The sequence below is a fragment of the Miscanthus floridulus genome, chromosome 2 (genome assembly GCF_019320115.1).
Source record: "Miscanthus floridulus cultivar M001 chromosome 2, ASM1932011v1, whole genome shotgun sequence".
NCBI lineage: Eukaryota > Viridiplantae > Streptophyta > Magnoliopsida > Poales > Poaceae > Miscanthus > Miscanthus floridulus.
In genome coordinates, this window is record NC_089581.1 from 72,857,554 (window position 1) to 72,873,872 (window position 16,319).

The window sequence follows — 16,319 nt, forward strand, 5'->3', positions numbered from 1 at the left end:
AAAATTAGAAAAGACTGACTCGTCGGTAAGCGAGAATCACTTAGGACGTGGGTTCGGCCGCCGTTTTGACTCTGCCCCCACTTCCTGACCCCGCCTGGCCCTTGCCTGACGAGTGACGACTGACGACACCCCAATGGACTCTCCCGGCCGGCCCCGCCGCTCTCCGCCCGCCGACCGTTTCATCGGCCTCTTCTCCTCCCCGTCCCACTCGCTCCCCGCTTCCTCGCCCTCCGCCGGGGACGAGCTCCTCGAGGGCGACCTCCTCTTCCCCGCGCCGCCCTCCTCCTCCTCGGACCCGCCGCCCGACGCCTCCAAGAATCCGGGCCGCGTCCAGGGCGGCCACCTCGGCCTTCTCGCCGCGCTCCACGAAGGCGACAGGAAGGTACGTGGGCGCGGCGGAGCTGCTGCTGCTGTGGCCGCGTCCACGGCCACGGCTGGAACCTCCGGGACGCTGCTCCGCCGCAAGGCGACCATCGCAGCGGCCGCAGCCGCGGCGTCATCTTCCTCAGTTACGTCCCCTACGTCCGCCTCGCTTGCCATCCCGGTGGCACCGAGGCCAAGGGACCCTGAGCTGCCGCCAGCGGCGCCGTACCACCAGTCGGCTCCCGTCCTGGTTCCCGTCCCTCCCCCCTGGAGTCGCGAGCGCAAATGGGACAAACTCGCCGGCGGTCCTGGCGACGGGGACGATGACGATGAGGAGCTCTTTCATGGGGACGCCGCCATGCTACCCCCGCACGAGATGGTGGCGCGCGCGTCCGCGGGCGACGGCTACGGTTCGCCAGGGAAACCGTCCTCGATGCTGGAGGGCGTCGGCCGCACGCTCAAGGGACGCGACCTCCGCCGCGTGCGCGAACGCCGTGCTCCGGCAGACTGGCTTTCTTGACTGAATCCAGCAAAGGTGGTAATATGTTTTGTCCTGCATGATCTAGTAGGAAAGGTGGTCCAAACTGTTAGCAATTTTCGTGTTCTTGGAGATGCACCACTTGCCGTGACTTAATAATCGATTAGTAGTGAGGATTAGTGTTTGGTGTCAGGGAGCTCTCTTTCTGCAGCTAAGGAGAGAGAACAAAGCTTGAGAGGATGTTTGGTGATTTTTGTCAGTCCAAATGTCCAAGCCAATGCATTGTTTGCTGCATCAGAATTTTGCTTTATGAAATCTTGAGTTCAAATAAACTTGAGGATTTTGGTACTCTGCTACTTTTTTTTTGTTCAATTCTGCTCTAAGGTTGGAAGAGACGAGTGGAAACTATACCTATATATTTTTGGTTTTACGGGTGGTTGTTTTTTCTCATTGAGGATTGAAATTGGGGGATGCTGAAGATGCTCTAATTTCTTATTGCTCCTGTTCATGTATAAGCTCTGATGGTCGATAGTCATTGTCTTTTTTCAATATAAATTAATCTCATCAACTATATGATACTTCCTCCATTCTAGAATGTAAAGCCATTTTAGTTGTCTTAAGTCAAACCTCTCTAATTCGACCAAGTTTATAGGGGAAAAAATAGCATCTACTGACTCCCTCTGATTCTTAGGACAACTAAAACAACCTACAGTCCTACATTTTGGGTTAGAGCGAATAGAAGCCAATAATGATTATTGGATCTTTCATCAAAAAGGAAAAAAAAAAGTATTGTAATATTTGACTCTTAGCACACTTCCATGGTCTGAACTGCCCATAGTGATGTTCAAAAGATGGACAATAGCCAAATGGTTTCAGATATTCATGTGAAGTGATTTCAGTTTTGAACTAGGAATGAGAATCACCTGAACAGGTGTTTCACAATGGTTCTAGTTCATTTCAAGGAGAATATGGACAATAGCCAAATGGTTTCCTAGATTCTTGTCAAGTGATTTCATTTCAGCAGAGAAATGTTTGTAGAGAGAATATGGATCTAAAACGTTTTTTAGGAGAATTTGGATCCTTACCAAATGCACCCATAAGTTTTTTTCATACATCTACATGATCTCAGTTGAAACAAGGGCAGGTAAAATGCTTGTGTACAAGGACAGGTGAAACAAGAAACTTGTTGTTAGCTTGTGGCCCAAACTGTTTGCAGTTTTCGTGTTCTTAGATCATCTCTTGTCATAACTTGAATAAGCGATGAGTAATGAGGATTAGTGTTTGGGGTTAACGGCGGAGGGAGCAAAACTTTAAGAGGATGTTTGGTGATTTTTGTGGTTCCAAATGTCCAAACCAATGCATTGTTTGCTCACATTTCCAATACGTCTGAAATTGGCACGATGCACTAAACGGCCAATATCTGCATCATTGGCCGGAGTTGATATATATAAGCTACGTTAAGAATACCAGGGTGAACATAAGGATCAAACACATATAGTAGAGAACAAAACATGAGAAGCAATAAAGTAAGTACCGTGGCAACGCAGGAGGCAGATTTAAGAATCTCTTATTATCAAACCAGGGAGGTTTGACCGATGCTCAGGCCATCCACGTCACCCCGCATATTTCCAGCCGTCCGATCCTCCATCGTGTGGCCAAGATTGCTTGTAGCGGCTTTCGTTCGAATCAACTTCATACAGATCCTCGTCGCTTTGCGTTGCTTTTGCCAGCTTCTATTGCGTCTGCTCCGAATCCGGTCGACCAAATATAAACAGCAGCTTCTGCTTCTCCTTCTGGATTCTTCTGAAAATATCTCGCCTCCTCTTCCTCTCCCGAGCTCGACGCCTCTCCTCCTGGTCGCGGAACGCCGCCTCCGCCCCCGCCTTCCCTGCCTTCCTCTCTCCCTCTCTGTCTCCCTCTCTCCCGACGTGGCGCCGTGTGGCCGCGGGCCTCGGTGCAGTCGCTTCACCGGGTCAGGCGCGGGCGGCGCCACGTCGGCCTCGGGTTGCGCTGGACCTCCGCATGTCGGCCCTGGCGGCCGCCGTCCTCGGCCACAAAGCGGCGCGTGCGTGCCCCGCCGTTGGCCGCCGGCCCGGGTGCCCCCCCGACGTGGCCTCCTTCCACAGCTCCGCGTCTGCTCCTCTGCTCCATGAAACCCTAGGTGCTTGCGCTCGACGACCCCGGCTACGCATCGCCTCTTCCTCTCCGCCAGTGGCGAAGGTGGCTCGACTTGGCGGCAGATCGGCGGTGCCTCACCCCTCCACCCGTGGTTCCGCGGCGACGGAGGTGGGTCATCCCCTCCTCGCCTCTCTCCTGCTCCACAGAAGCCCAGACACCAGGTATGGATGGCTATGGCCATTTCCCCTACTCTATTTGTGCTTCAGCTGCAGTGTCCATTTTCCTAGATTTAGAGATTGATTTATTCGGATTTGCTACCGGAGATGGATGAGGGATTAGAGCCAAGTGTTTAGTTTGCTTTCTTTCTTAGCTTCGTTTAGCGGCACATGGCTTCCTGTTGTTACCGGTGATGAACTATGTACATTGTTACTGCTGAGACTTCATCGTGCTGTGACTTTGGGAGTTTTACCTTTTAGTGATGTTTCCATATTGTTATCTACCTATCTAAGTGCCTTCACTCAGAGATTTGAATTTCATCTGTATTTTGTTCCATATTTTGCTATGTTTTTCTACCATGTTTTCCTTTTGTAAATGCAGGGTTTGGTAGAAGAGTAAAATACCTCGATGTTGTAGATCATGTGCAGCTGACATACTACATATCTGGAATTTCTTCAGGTGAATTATTTGAGAGCATGAAAATCTGATTCTATAGTTTTAAAGACATGACAAGTAACAAGGAAAATGGCCTATTCATACTTCTTTTGTTGGTTTTCTGTTACCGTGACCAAAACATTCTGCAGGTGAATAGCCTGTTCAAATTAGTTATGAGCATCCTGCATTGCCAAGGCACTGGATTGTTCAAGGGCAGCACCACAATGCAGAGGCACGGACTCGCGCTGAGGGGATGTCATGGCGTCAAGTTCAGCACCAGCGACTAAAGGTCGTGTTTTCTTTACCAGCTATACATTTTGGTTTGCTTCATCATGTTATTTAGGGGAACATGACATATCATTATCTGCAATTGCCTTGGGTACAAAAGCTTTGTCTAATTATTTGCAAGGATCAGAAGGAGCTGCTCCTTTTATTAGCTAGATTTGTAAAAACAATACCTGTTGCAGGGCAGATGCGAACAATATTGGAGATCGGTGTGGTGGATGGATGGTTGCATGCCATGAAAAAAGGTTGACCAACCACTCTTGGTAAGAATAAACTTATCTTTCCAGTCTAATTGTTTTTTTACCTCAAAGTTTTATTGTGTACTCTGATTCACACAATCTTTTTCTACTATTAGTCAGTTTGATCGATTTAAAGGATCCATTTTGTAACACCTCTGGTGTTTTGACCTAGCACTAAAACTTGACATGTCATCATATGCATTACAAAGCATTTATAAAGTAGAAAATTTTGAATGCATACACTAAATAAGATTTATTTCATAAGTTGTTATTTTATGTGTGATGTGATTCAAAACCCTAAATAAAGATCATGACCATCAGGGTCAAATTTCATGTGATCATGTGAGGCCATGTGTCATTTGACTCAAATAACCCTAATGGGCCATGTTACTGGTCAAAAATCAAAGTTAAAGTAAAAAGGTAAACATATCAAATTTTAATTCAAATTCAAATCGTAAAAGTCCTTTTTGCCCCTTTTGACTAATTCAAAATCTATTTAAAATTTGGGGTTGAGGGAAAAAGCAAAGTTGAAGATTATTTTATAAGGATCAACTTTGGTATTCAAAGTTTTTAAAGTTTACATATAAAATTTGGAGTAATTTTTAAATGATTCAAATACTCAAATGCACCCCAAATTCAAATTTCAAAATGGAGGCAGAATTTGAAAATGTTCCTTGAAGCAAAGTTGTAGAGTTTGAAAAGTTGAGCAACTTTCATTTTTGGAGATTTTCAACTTCTTCAGAAAAATTATGAGTAATTTGCAAAATTAACGCAGTGGCAATTCTGTAAATACTTCAAAAATCAAAATCAGCCGAGCGCCACCTCTCTGCTTGCCGCCGGCGCCACGCAGTTGTCGCCGCCGATCGATTTGCGCCGCTTCCTCGCATGTTGACACGCAGCAAGCTTCGTGGCGAGCTCGTGCGTGAGCTGTCGACGCCGGGCGCGTTCTCCCTGGCTATAAATAGGAGCACCGCCGCCGTCGCTCTCCGTTTTTCCCTCTGCTCTGCTCCACCGCTCGCCGTAGCCACTGTCGAACCACGTCCGTAGTGCCCAGCTACGCCAACGCGATCGCCTTGGCCTTGCGCTCCTCTTCGGCTTGCTCGCGTTGCTTGTGTTGGCCGGAATCGCCCGGCGCAACGCGTTCTTCCCCGAGACCAGCCGGAGCTCCGCCACCATCGATCTCGCCGTGGCCCGGACGTTCCAGCCCATCTCCGTCTTCACCAAGCACACCAGCGTGATCGTGGTGAGCTCCTGAGCGTGATGCTCGCTTCGCTTTAGTCTCTACTGCTTCGTTGCCGGGGTTACGCCGTGCGCCGTCGTGCCCGCGCCGCCATGGCCGGCGTGGAGCTTCCTCCGGTGTGTCTGCTGCCGTTTTGAGGGCTGGGTTAGATTCGCGGCACGTTGTAGATCATGTAGGTGCGGTCTGCCTCGCCGGAGCGTCACCGCCGGCGCATTTTGGCCGACCGGTGATGGCAGCGCCGTCGTATGCCTTGTCTGTGTCACTGACAGCGGGGTCGGGTTGTTAGTGAGAAAGAAAGAGAAGAACAGTAAGGTTTTGATATTTTCTGAATTTTGAATAGTGCTGAAACTTTGGGAATTTGTAGGAAAATAATCATAGCTCTAAAAATTCTGAAAAATTGTGTGTAGCTTCTGTACATGTTCTAGTATGGTTTAAAAATATGAAACTTGAAATTTGAATAAATTTTTAATGTTTAAATATTCAGTCCATTAATTGATAAATGCAATTTCCATGATTTTTGTAGGCCACTGTATAATTCTAAAAATTATGAAATTTGTTTTGGTACACTAATTTGTCATGAGGAAGCTTACATAAAATTTTGAGGTCATTTAGAACAATTTCATTTTTGGGCTTATTTCCAAATTAATTCAAAAATAAATAAAAGCAAACCCTAAATGTTTGATTAGTGTTTAATCTTGTTTTGATCTTGTTTTGTGATCAGTAGGGTTTCAAGATCAGTTTGGTCAAGTCACATATGTGGTTCTTGACTGTAGAATTGCAAGTTGATTTTGTTGGCTTGCAACTGTACCGTGAAAAAACGGTTATATTCGAAGTGTTGTTATATTTCATGTACCATAACAGCATTATGTTTACATTATCATCATGTTAAAGCATATGTTATCATTTTGTGTAGAACCCAAGAGTGAAACAATTCTAGTTGAGCAAGTTCTGGAAGAATCCCCGATTGTCACGGGATTCGATAATTGTGGTACTGATCCGGAACCTGAGATCATCAACAAAGGCAAGCCCCAGTTTATGCATTAAACCCTTACCTTGTTACTTTGAAAAGTTTATCACCTATGTTACTTATTGCATTAAGTTGATTAATTCAAATGTTACCTACTTGATGCATTGCCTACCTTGTTAATTGTTTACCATCTTTGAAGATGTTTTCATTTACAAAGGCGTAGAATGCTTAGTATGCTTTATGAGAGGTTTTCAAAATAAAAGTTTTGATACAATCAAAGATGGCATACTGGCCAAAGAAAGAAAGAAGGTTGAATGAACTAGAGACTAGTCGGGTGACTTATCTTGAATGTTGGGTAATGTTGCCGACTATGTCGCTTAAAGGCCACTCATTGTGGATCTTCTGAACGAGACACTTTGTAGTACTGGTCACATACTCCGGTAAGCCTATTTCGGCTAATCCGATACTAAGACGAATGCCGACGCACTAGGAGTGGAGAGATGGCGGGAGTAGCGTGTACCCTCGTGGCTGGAATGTGGTCGGATTTGAGGTGTGCTGTGCTCTCGGGTGGCGTGGAGACGGCTTAGTATAGGAGGATCCGGTAGCGAGGTTGATGTATGCAAGATTAAGTTCTACATATGTCGTGTGATAAGGAATCCCCAGCTAGGACTTGAATCAATTCGAATTGCTAGTACTCCGTGGATATGGAGACTCGATTCATTACAGAAGCAATGTAGGACTGGTGAATTACTAAAATATGAGAAAAGAATGAAATAAGAAGGATTGGAATATGGGAAATGTACATTTAGTTGAGATAATGAACTAAAAGGACTTAGGGGTAAAACTTGAAAATAGGATAAGAATAGTAAGCTTTTAGCAAAGAACTTTTGAATCTTGCTACATCCTTACCTTGCCCCAACCCTTGCATCTCTAAAAGTCTTACACCCCTTTACGTCGGGTTAGTCTTGTTGAGTACTTTTGTACTCAGGGTTTGTTAACCCTTGTTGCAGGTGAGTCGCATGCGCAGGCTTGTTTTGGTCCCTGCTGCATGTCTGTGTTTGAAGTCAATGACGATGAGGAGTGATGAATGACCTTTGGACAAGGCACTAGTTTGTATGATAAATAAAGTTAATGTAATATTATCCTGCTACTATAGTTGTATGACACTTATGGTATTGTAAGTTTGAAAACAACTGGTTTGTAAACTATGTTATCTTAAGACTTCCGCTATTTTTTACTCTGATATATATATTTGAATAAACTGTTGTAATATGTAATATCTATGATTAAGATCAGGCTATCACCAAATTAAGATCAGACGAGAAGATGTGCCGAAGACAGCGTTTACTACCCGATATGGTCTATATGAGTATCTAGTCATGTCTTTTGGGCTGGCCAATGCCCCAGCTCATTTCATGTACCTGACGAACTCAGTTTTCATGCCCAAGTTGGATAAGTTTGTCGTGGTGTTCATTGATGACATTCTTATCTATTCTAAGAGCAAAGAGGAACATGCGGAACGCATTGTTCTACAAAGATTAAGAGATCACCAACTATATGCCAAATTCAGTAAATGTGCATTTTGGTTGGAGGAAGTATAATTTCTGGGTCCTGTGCTATCTGCTGGTGGTATAGCTATTGATCCGAGCAAGGTAGAAGAAGTCCTTAACTGGAAAGCACCTACCACTGTTCATTAAGTTTGTAGTTTTCTGGGGTTGGCAGGGTATTATCATCGGTTCATTCCTGACTTCTCTAGAATTGTGAAGCTAATTACTGGACTGCTGAAAAATCAAACTAAGTTTGTATGATCAACAGAATGTGAGAAGGCCTTTCAGACATTGAAGAAATTGCTAACAATTGTACCAGTATTAGCACAACTTGATATCGATAGGCCATTTGATATCTATTGTGATGCATCCAGAATTGGTATTGGCTATGTTCTGATGCAAGAAGGCAGAGTCATAGCATATGCTTCTAGACAACTCAAGAAGCATGAAGAACATTATCCCACCCATGACCTTGAATTAGCTGTTGTTGTTCATGCACTCAAGGTTTGGCGACATTATTTATTGGGCAATATCCATCATATCTATACGGATCACAAAAGTTTAAAATATATCTTCACTCAGTCAGAGTTGAATATGAGGTAAAGAAGATGGTTAGAACTTATCAAAGATTATGACTTAGAAGTGCACTATCATCAGGGCAAGGCTAATGTGTTTGTCGATGCCCTGAGTTGCAAGAGTCATTGCCATTGTTTGACTGAAACCTATGCAACGAACATTGTGTCAAGAGATAAAGCATCTGAATTTACAAATCATAGAACAAGATTCCCTGTCTAATATTGTAGTTGAGTCCACTATTAAAGATCAGATCATTGCTGCTCAACAGAAAAGTAAGGGCATAGCCCATATCAAGGATAAAGTCAAATCTGGAAGACCAACATGTTTCAAGATTGATGAATCAGATGTCGTATGGTTCAAGGATAGATTGGTAGTACCCAAAAATCCGGAGCTGCGAAAGCAGATTCTTGATGAAGCTCATTCTATAAGATACTCCATTCATCCAGGTAGCAACAAAATGTATCATGATCTGAGAAAGAGATATTAGTGGACCAAAATGAAAATAGAAATAGCTCAATATGTGGCCAAATGTGATATTTGTCAGAGAGTCAAAGCGGTTCATATGAAGACTGCAGGTCCATTACATTCATTGCCAGTTCCATCTTAGAAGTGGGAAGATATCTGTATGGACTTCATCGTGGGGTTGCCTAGGACATCTGCAGGCTACAATTCAATATGGGTTATTGTTGATCGCCTAACCAAGATAGCTCACTTCCTACTAGTCAGAGATAAATATCGAGCGGAATAGTATGTAAAGCTTTATCTTGATAGAATCTTCAGTCTGCATGGGGCACCCAAGACCATTGTCTCTGATAGAGGGTCATTGTTTGTATTCAAGTTTTAGAAAAGTCTACATGAGTCTTTGGGAACTAAACTTATCTGTAGTTCTGCTTATCATCCACAAACAGATGGACAGACTGAGAGGGTAAATCAAATTCTTGAAGATATGTTAAGAGCATGTGTCCTTTCCTATGGTGCTAAATGGGATGAATGTCTTTCCTTAGTTGAATTCTCATATAACAATAGCCATCAAGAGAGCATTAAAATGGCACCATTCGAAGCACTGTATGGTCGTAGGTGCCAGACACCTTTAAATTGGTCAGAAGTTGGAGAACGTTGGTTCTTTGGACCGGATGTGGTCAAGGAAGCTGAAGAGAAAGTTAAACTCATACAAGCTAATATGAAGGTAGCTCAATCCCGACAGAAAAGCTATGCTGATAAGAGGAGACGACCGCTAGAATTCAAAGTGGGAGATCATATCTACCTCAAGGTATCACCGATGAAGGGAGTTCATCGTTTTGGGATTCGGGGAAAGCTGATGCCCCGTTATGTAGGTCCTTTTCAAATCCAACAACGATGTGGACCGGTCGCCTATCGCGTCAAGCTACCAGATCATATGTCAGCTGTGCATGATATCTTTCATGTATCTCAGTTAAAGAAGTGCCTTCAAGTACCTGACCAAGTGATTGACTTTGGTGATGTAGAACTAGAACCTGATTTGACTTATGCCGAGTACCCCATTAAAGTCTTAGATCAGAAAGATCGAGTCACTCGAAGACATACAATCAAGTTCTACAAAGTACAATGGAATCAACACACTGAAGATGAAGCTACTTGAGAGTCCGAGGATTACTTAGAAGAAAACTTTCCTGACTTCTTCGCTTCTATCTAGTTGCAATACCTTGTCTATATTGTAACTTGTCTCATTTGTCAACAGAATGGAAAACCCCCTCGCTAGCCTTTTGAATAAAGTTATGATGTGTTAGCTTGACACATTTTCTTTTCTATTACTTAACCTTAGGTTTTAAATCTCGGGACGAGATTTCTTTAAGGGGGAAGGGTTGTAACACCTTTGGTGTTTTGACCTAGCACTAAAACTTGACATGTCATCATATGCATTGCAAAGCATTTATAAAGTAGAAAATTTTGAATGCATACACTAAATAAGATTTATTTCATAAGTTGTTATTTTATGTGTGATGTGATTCAAAACCCTAAATAAAGATCATGACCACCAGGGTCAAATTTTATGTGATCATGTGAGGCCATGTGTCATTTGACTCAAATAACCCTAATGGGCCATGTTACTGGTCAAAAATCAAAGTTAAAGTAAAAAGGTAAACAAATCAAATTTTAATTCAAATTCAAATCGTAAAAGTCCTTTTTGCCCCTTTTGACTAATTCAAAATCCATTTGAAATTTGGGGTTGAGGCAAAACGCAAAGTTGAAGATTATTTTATAAGGATCAACTTTGGTATTCAAAGTTTTTAAAGTTTACATATAAAATTTGGAGTAATTTTTAAATGATTCAAATACTCAAATGCACCCAAATTCAAATTTCAAAATAGAGGTAGAATTTGAAAATGTTCCTTGAAGCAAAGTTATAGAGTTTGAAAAGTTGAGCAACTTTTATTTTTGGAGATTTTCAACTTCTTCAGAAAAATTATGAGTAATTTGCAAAATTAACGCAATGGCAATTCTGTAAATACTTCAAAAATCAAAATCAGCCGAGCGCCACCTCTCTGCTTGCCGCCGGCGCCACGCAGTTGTCGCCGCCGATCGATTTGCGCCGCTTCCTTGCGTGTTGACACGCAGCAAGCTCCGTGGCGAGCTCGTGCGTGAGCTGTCGACGTCGGGCACGTTCTCCCTGGCTATAAATAGGAGCACCACCGCCGTCGCTCTCTGTTTTCCCCTCTGCTCTGCTCCGCCGCTCGTCGTAGCCACTGTCGAACCACGTCCGTCGTGCCCAGCTATGCCAACGCGATCGCCTTGGCCTTGCGCTCCTCTTCGGCTTGCTTGCGTCGCTTGTGTTGGCCGGAATCGCCCGGCGCAACGCGTTCTTCCCCGAGACCGGTCGGAGCTCCGCCACCATTGACCTCGCCATGGCCAGGACGTTCCAGCCCATCTCCGTCTTCACCAAGCACACCGGCGTGATCGTGGTGAGCTCCTGAGCGTGATGCTCGCTTCGCTTTAGTCTCTACTGCTGAAAGGTCCTTGTTTGGTTTTAGTAATTGAGTGACAACTTAGGTGGACTAATTGTGTTTATATGAGATACACAGGTGATTAGTCCACAGGTACATGTGTTGTGAGCAACATATGCCATGAAGGTGAAAATGGCTTGGAGATGTTGCAAAGCTCACACATGTGATGATGAAGGAGCTTAAATGCACATGAGACATGACATTGAGTTATGTGATCAAGGTGGAGAAGATTAAGACAAGACTTGGCTTGATGGACCGGTTGCAAGCGTGAAGGGCAAGTCGAAGGCTTTGGAGTGATGGACCGCGTGGCGGTGAAGCTTGAGCAAGACTTGGCGCCGATGGATGATGGCAACAGCGAAGAGCAAGTAGAGTCAAGATCGATGAACCAATATGATCATATGATGATATGAAGTGGATCATATCATTGTTGATCATGTTGGTGCATGTGTTGCATCAACATTGAAGGAGATGGAATGGAATGCGTAAGGCAAAGGTATAACCTAGGGCATTTCATTTCACCGGTCATAGGTGTGTAGAGAAGTTTATGACCGGGTTTAGGATAGATGGCCGTACTATCAAGAGGGGCAAACTTGTTTGCATATCGGTCATCTAGTGCCACTCGAGTGATCTAACTTTGTATTATCGCTAGGATCGAGTGGCGTGGCAAGTTGAGTGGCTAACATCCTTTGGGAAATGATTGTGAAAATGCTAACACACATACACATGGTGGTGTACACTTGATGGTGTTGGCACATTTACAAAGGCGGTGGTGTTTGCAGGGGTGAGATGGGTTTGGGATTCGGCGCTTTCGGGAAAATGGAATGCCTATTTTCTATTGCGCCGGATGCAAATTCTTGTGGTTAGCACACTTGAGCAAGGGTGAAGAGAATGGAGAAGATGCTGGCGTCGGTCAACTGACCGGACGCTGGATCTGAATACACCGGACGCTGGCAGGCTGCGTCCGGTCGCACTGACGTGGAGTGTAGTAGTAGCTGGAGAGTGACCGGACGCTGGCTGCGTCCGATCGCGTTCGACCGGATGCGTCCGGTCATGCTCGGGAGCTTACTGGAAATGACCGGACGCTGGGGGTTCTGCGTCCGTTCAGTTGAAGCTGCTGCGTCTGGTCAAGTCAAGTGACCGTTGGAATCGGGACACGTGGTCGTCTGCGAGCGACCGGACGCTGAGGTCTAGCGTCCGGTCAATACGACCGGAGCGTCCGGTCAGCCCGACCGTTGCCCAGTGAAGGGGTAACGGCTAGTTTAGCCCTTGGAGCTATAAATAGGAGTGGCCCTCAGCCATGGCTGGTGTGGAGCACCTTAGGGGACTTAGTGTCCATGCTTGTGAGTGCTTGGGAGCCCTCCATCACACACATACTTGATAGCGATCATTCGATTGTGTGAGTGAGCGATTCTAGTGCGATTGCATCGTGAGGTTGCATCGAGTGGCACTAGGTGATCGAGTTGCAAGCCGGTGGTGCTTGTTACTCTTGGAGGTTGCCACCTCCTAGATGGCTTGGTGGTGGTCTCCGTCGAAGCGCGCAAGAAGCTTGTGCGACGCTCCGGAGAAGTGCTTGTGAGGGGCATTGTGCTCGCCCCGCGGGAGCCGCGAAGAGCAACTCTAGTAAAGCGTGTCAATGAGCTACCCTCACTCAAGGGGTAGGTTCTTGCGGCGCCCGACGTGCGGGCTTAGCGGGTGATGCTAATTAGCCGCCGAACCACCAAGTGAGCGGTCGACACAACGGGGACTAGCGTGTTGGCAAACACGTGAACCTCGGGAGAAAAATCATCGTGTCAACCTTGTTCTTCCTGTTGGTTTGCATCCCCGTTACACAAGCTTACGTTTACTTTCATATACATTAAGCTTGTGTTGTTGCTTTTGTAATTAGATAGCTTGTGTAGCTTGCTAATTACCTTCTTGCTTGTGTAGCATAGAAGTAGCTCCCTTGTATGGCTAATTTGGTTTTAGTCACCTTGTTAGTCACATTGCTTAGTTTGTGTAACTAAGTATTTGCGCTCTCTAATTAGGTATTGGTTGCCTTATTATTGAGCATTGCTAGTGAGCTTAGTTAGCTTTGTGCTTTTGCTTACTAGCATGTGTAGGAGCTCCCTTGTCGCTTAAAGTACTAGTGGCATAGGTTTGTGTAACCTTGCTCCTAGAATTGTTTAGGAGAGCTCTAGCTAACCCGGCACCTTTGTTGCATAATTGTTATCTTTGCAAGGTGCTAGTGAATATATATAGTGGGGTGTAGTCTTGGCTAGACCGTTAGTTTAAATTCCGCATTTGTATCGGTTAGCCGACGCGATTAAGTTTTAGAAAAGACTATTCACCCCCCCTCTAGTCGCCATCTCGACCCTTCAACTGCTTCGTTGCCGAGGTTACGCCGTGCGCCATCGTGCCCGCGCCGCCATGGCCGGCGTGGAGCTTCCTCCGGTGTGCCTGCTGCCGTTTTGAGGGCTGGGTTAGATTCGCGGCACGTTGTAGATTATGTAGGTGCGGTCTGCCTCGTCGGAGCGTCACCGCCGGCGCATTTTGGGCGACCGGTGATGGCAGCGCCGTCGTATGCCTTGTCTGTGTCACTGACAGCGGGGTCGGGTTGTCAGTGAGAAAGAAAGAGAAGAATAGTAAGGTTTTGATATTTTCTGAATTTTGAATAGTGCTGAAACTTTGGGAATTTGTAGGAAAATAATCATAGCTCCAAAAATTCTAAAAAATTGTGTGTAGCTTCTGTACATGTTCTAGTATGGTTTAAAAATATGAAACTTGAAATTTAAATAAATTTTTAATGTTCAAATATTCAGTCCATTAATTGATAAATGCAATTTTCATGATTTTTGTAGGCCACTGTATAATTCCAAAAATTATAAAATTTGTTTTGGTACACTAATTTGTCATGAGGAAGCTTACATAAAATTTTGAGGTCATTTAGAACAAGTTCATTTTTGGGCTTATTTCCAAATTAATTCAAAAATAAATAAAAGCAAACCCTAAATGTTTGATTAGTGTTTAATCTTGTTTTGATCTTGTTTTGTGATTAGTAGGGTTTCAAGATCAGTTTGGTCAAGTCACATGTGTGGTTCTTGACTGTAGAATTGCAAGTTGGTTTTGTTGGCTTACAACTGTACCGTGAAAAAAACGGTTATATTTGAAGTGTTGTTATATTTCATGTACCATGACAGTATCATGTTTACATTATCATCATGTTAAAGCATATGTTATCATTTTGTGTAGAACCCAAGAGTAAAACGATTCTAGTTGAGCAAGTTCTGGAAGAATCCCCGGTTGTCACGGGATTCGATAATTGTGGTACTAATCCGGAACCTGAGATCGTCAACGAAGGCAAGCCCCAGTTTATGCATTAAGCCCTTACCTTGTTACTTTGAAAAGTTTATCACCTATGTTACTTATTGCATTAAGTTGATTAATTCAAATGTTACCTACTTGATGCATTGCCTACCTTGTTAATTGTTTACCATCCTTGAAGATGTTTTTATTTACAAAGGCGTAGAATGCTTAGTATGCTTTATGATAGGCTTTCAAAATAAAAGTTTTGATACAATCAAAGATGGCATACTGGCCAAAGAAAGAAAGAAGGTTGAATGAACTAGAGACTAGTCGAGTGACTTATCTTGAATGTTGGGTAATGTTGCCGACTATGTCGCTTAAAGGCCACTCATTGTGGATCTTCTGAACGAGACACTTTGTAGTACTGGTCACATACTCCGGTAAGCCTACTTCGACTAATCCGATACTAAGATGAATGCCCATGCACTGGGAGTGGAGAGATGGCGAGAGTAGCGTGTACCCTCGTGGCTAGAATGTGGCCGGATTTGAGGTGTGCTATGCTCTCGGGTGGCGTGGAGATGGCTTAGTATAGGAGGATCCGGTAGCGAGGTTGATGTATGCAAGATTAAGTTCTACATATGTCGTGTGATAAGGAATCCCCAGCTGGGACTTGAATCAATTCGAATTGCCGATGCTCCGTGGATATGGAGACTCGATTCATTACAGAAGCAATGCAGGACTGGTGAATTACTAAAATATGAGAAAAGAATGAAATGAGAAGGATTGGAATATGGGAAATGTACATTTAGTTGAGATAATGAACTAAAAGGACTTAGGGGTAAAACTTGAAAATAGGATAAGAAAAGTAAGCTTTTAGCAAAGAACTTTTGAATCTTGCTACATCCTTATCTTGCCCCAACCCCTGCATCTCTAAAAGTCTTACACCCCTTTACGTCGGGTTAGTCTTGTTGAGTACTTTTGTACTCAGGGTTTGTTAACCCTTGTTGCAGGTGAGTCACATGCGCAGGCTTGTTTTGGTCCCTACTGCATGTCTGTGTTTAAAGTCAATGACGATGAGGAGTGATGAATGGCCTTTGGACAAGGCACTAGTTTGTATGATAAATAAAGTTAATGTAATATTATCCCGCTACTATGGTTGTATGACACTTATGGTATTGTAAGTTTGAAAACAACTGGTTTGTAAACTATGTTATCTTAAGATTTCCGCTATCTTTTACTCTGATATATATATTTGAATAAACTGTTGTAATATGTAATGTCTATGATTGAGATCCTGTTTAAAAAGAGAATCGTGGATGATTCGGGTTTCCCGAGGACACCCGACAAACCTGTTGAGTTGTTGGGAACTCGTGAACGCTATCTGAGGTCTGTTAAGACAACGATATGTGCACGTTGGCCCGATTTCTTAGGAGGTTCTGCCACACATTTTCCCTTTTCAGATATAGAATGTGCACTGCTGATATAGGCTCAGTCTCACATAGCCTGTCTTTTCCTAATTTCCTGATGGTCTCACTAGATTTCTAATACCAGTAATGCTTATAGATGATCTATCCCTACAAAGTACCTCATGT

General features: G+C 44.0%; 1 pseudogene; it reads left to right on the forward strand.

Annotated features, from left to right (window-relative positions):
* The first annotated feature begins 95 nt into the window (after window positions 1–95).
* On the forward strand, window positions 96–4,124 carry LOC136539115 (protein S40-7-like; annotated as a pseudogene).
* Window positions 4,125–16,319: the final 12,195 nt, after the last annotated feature.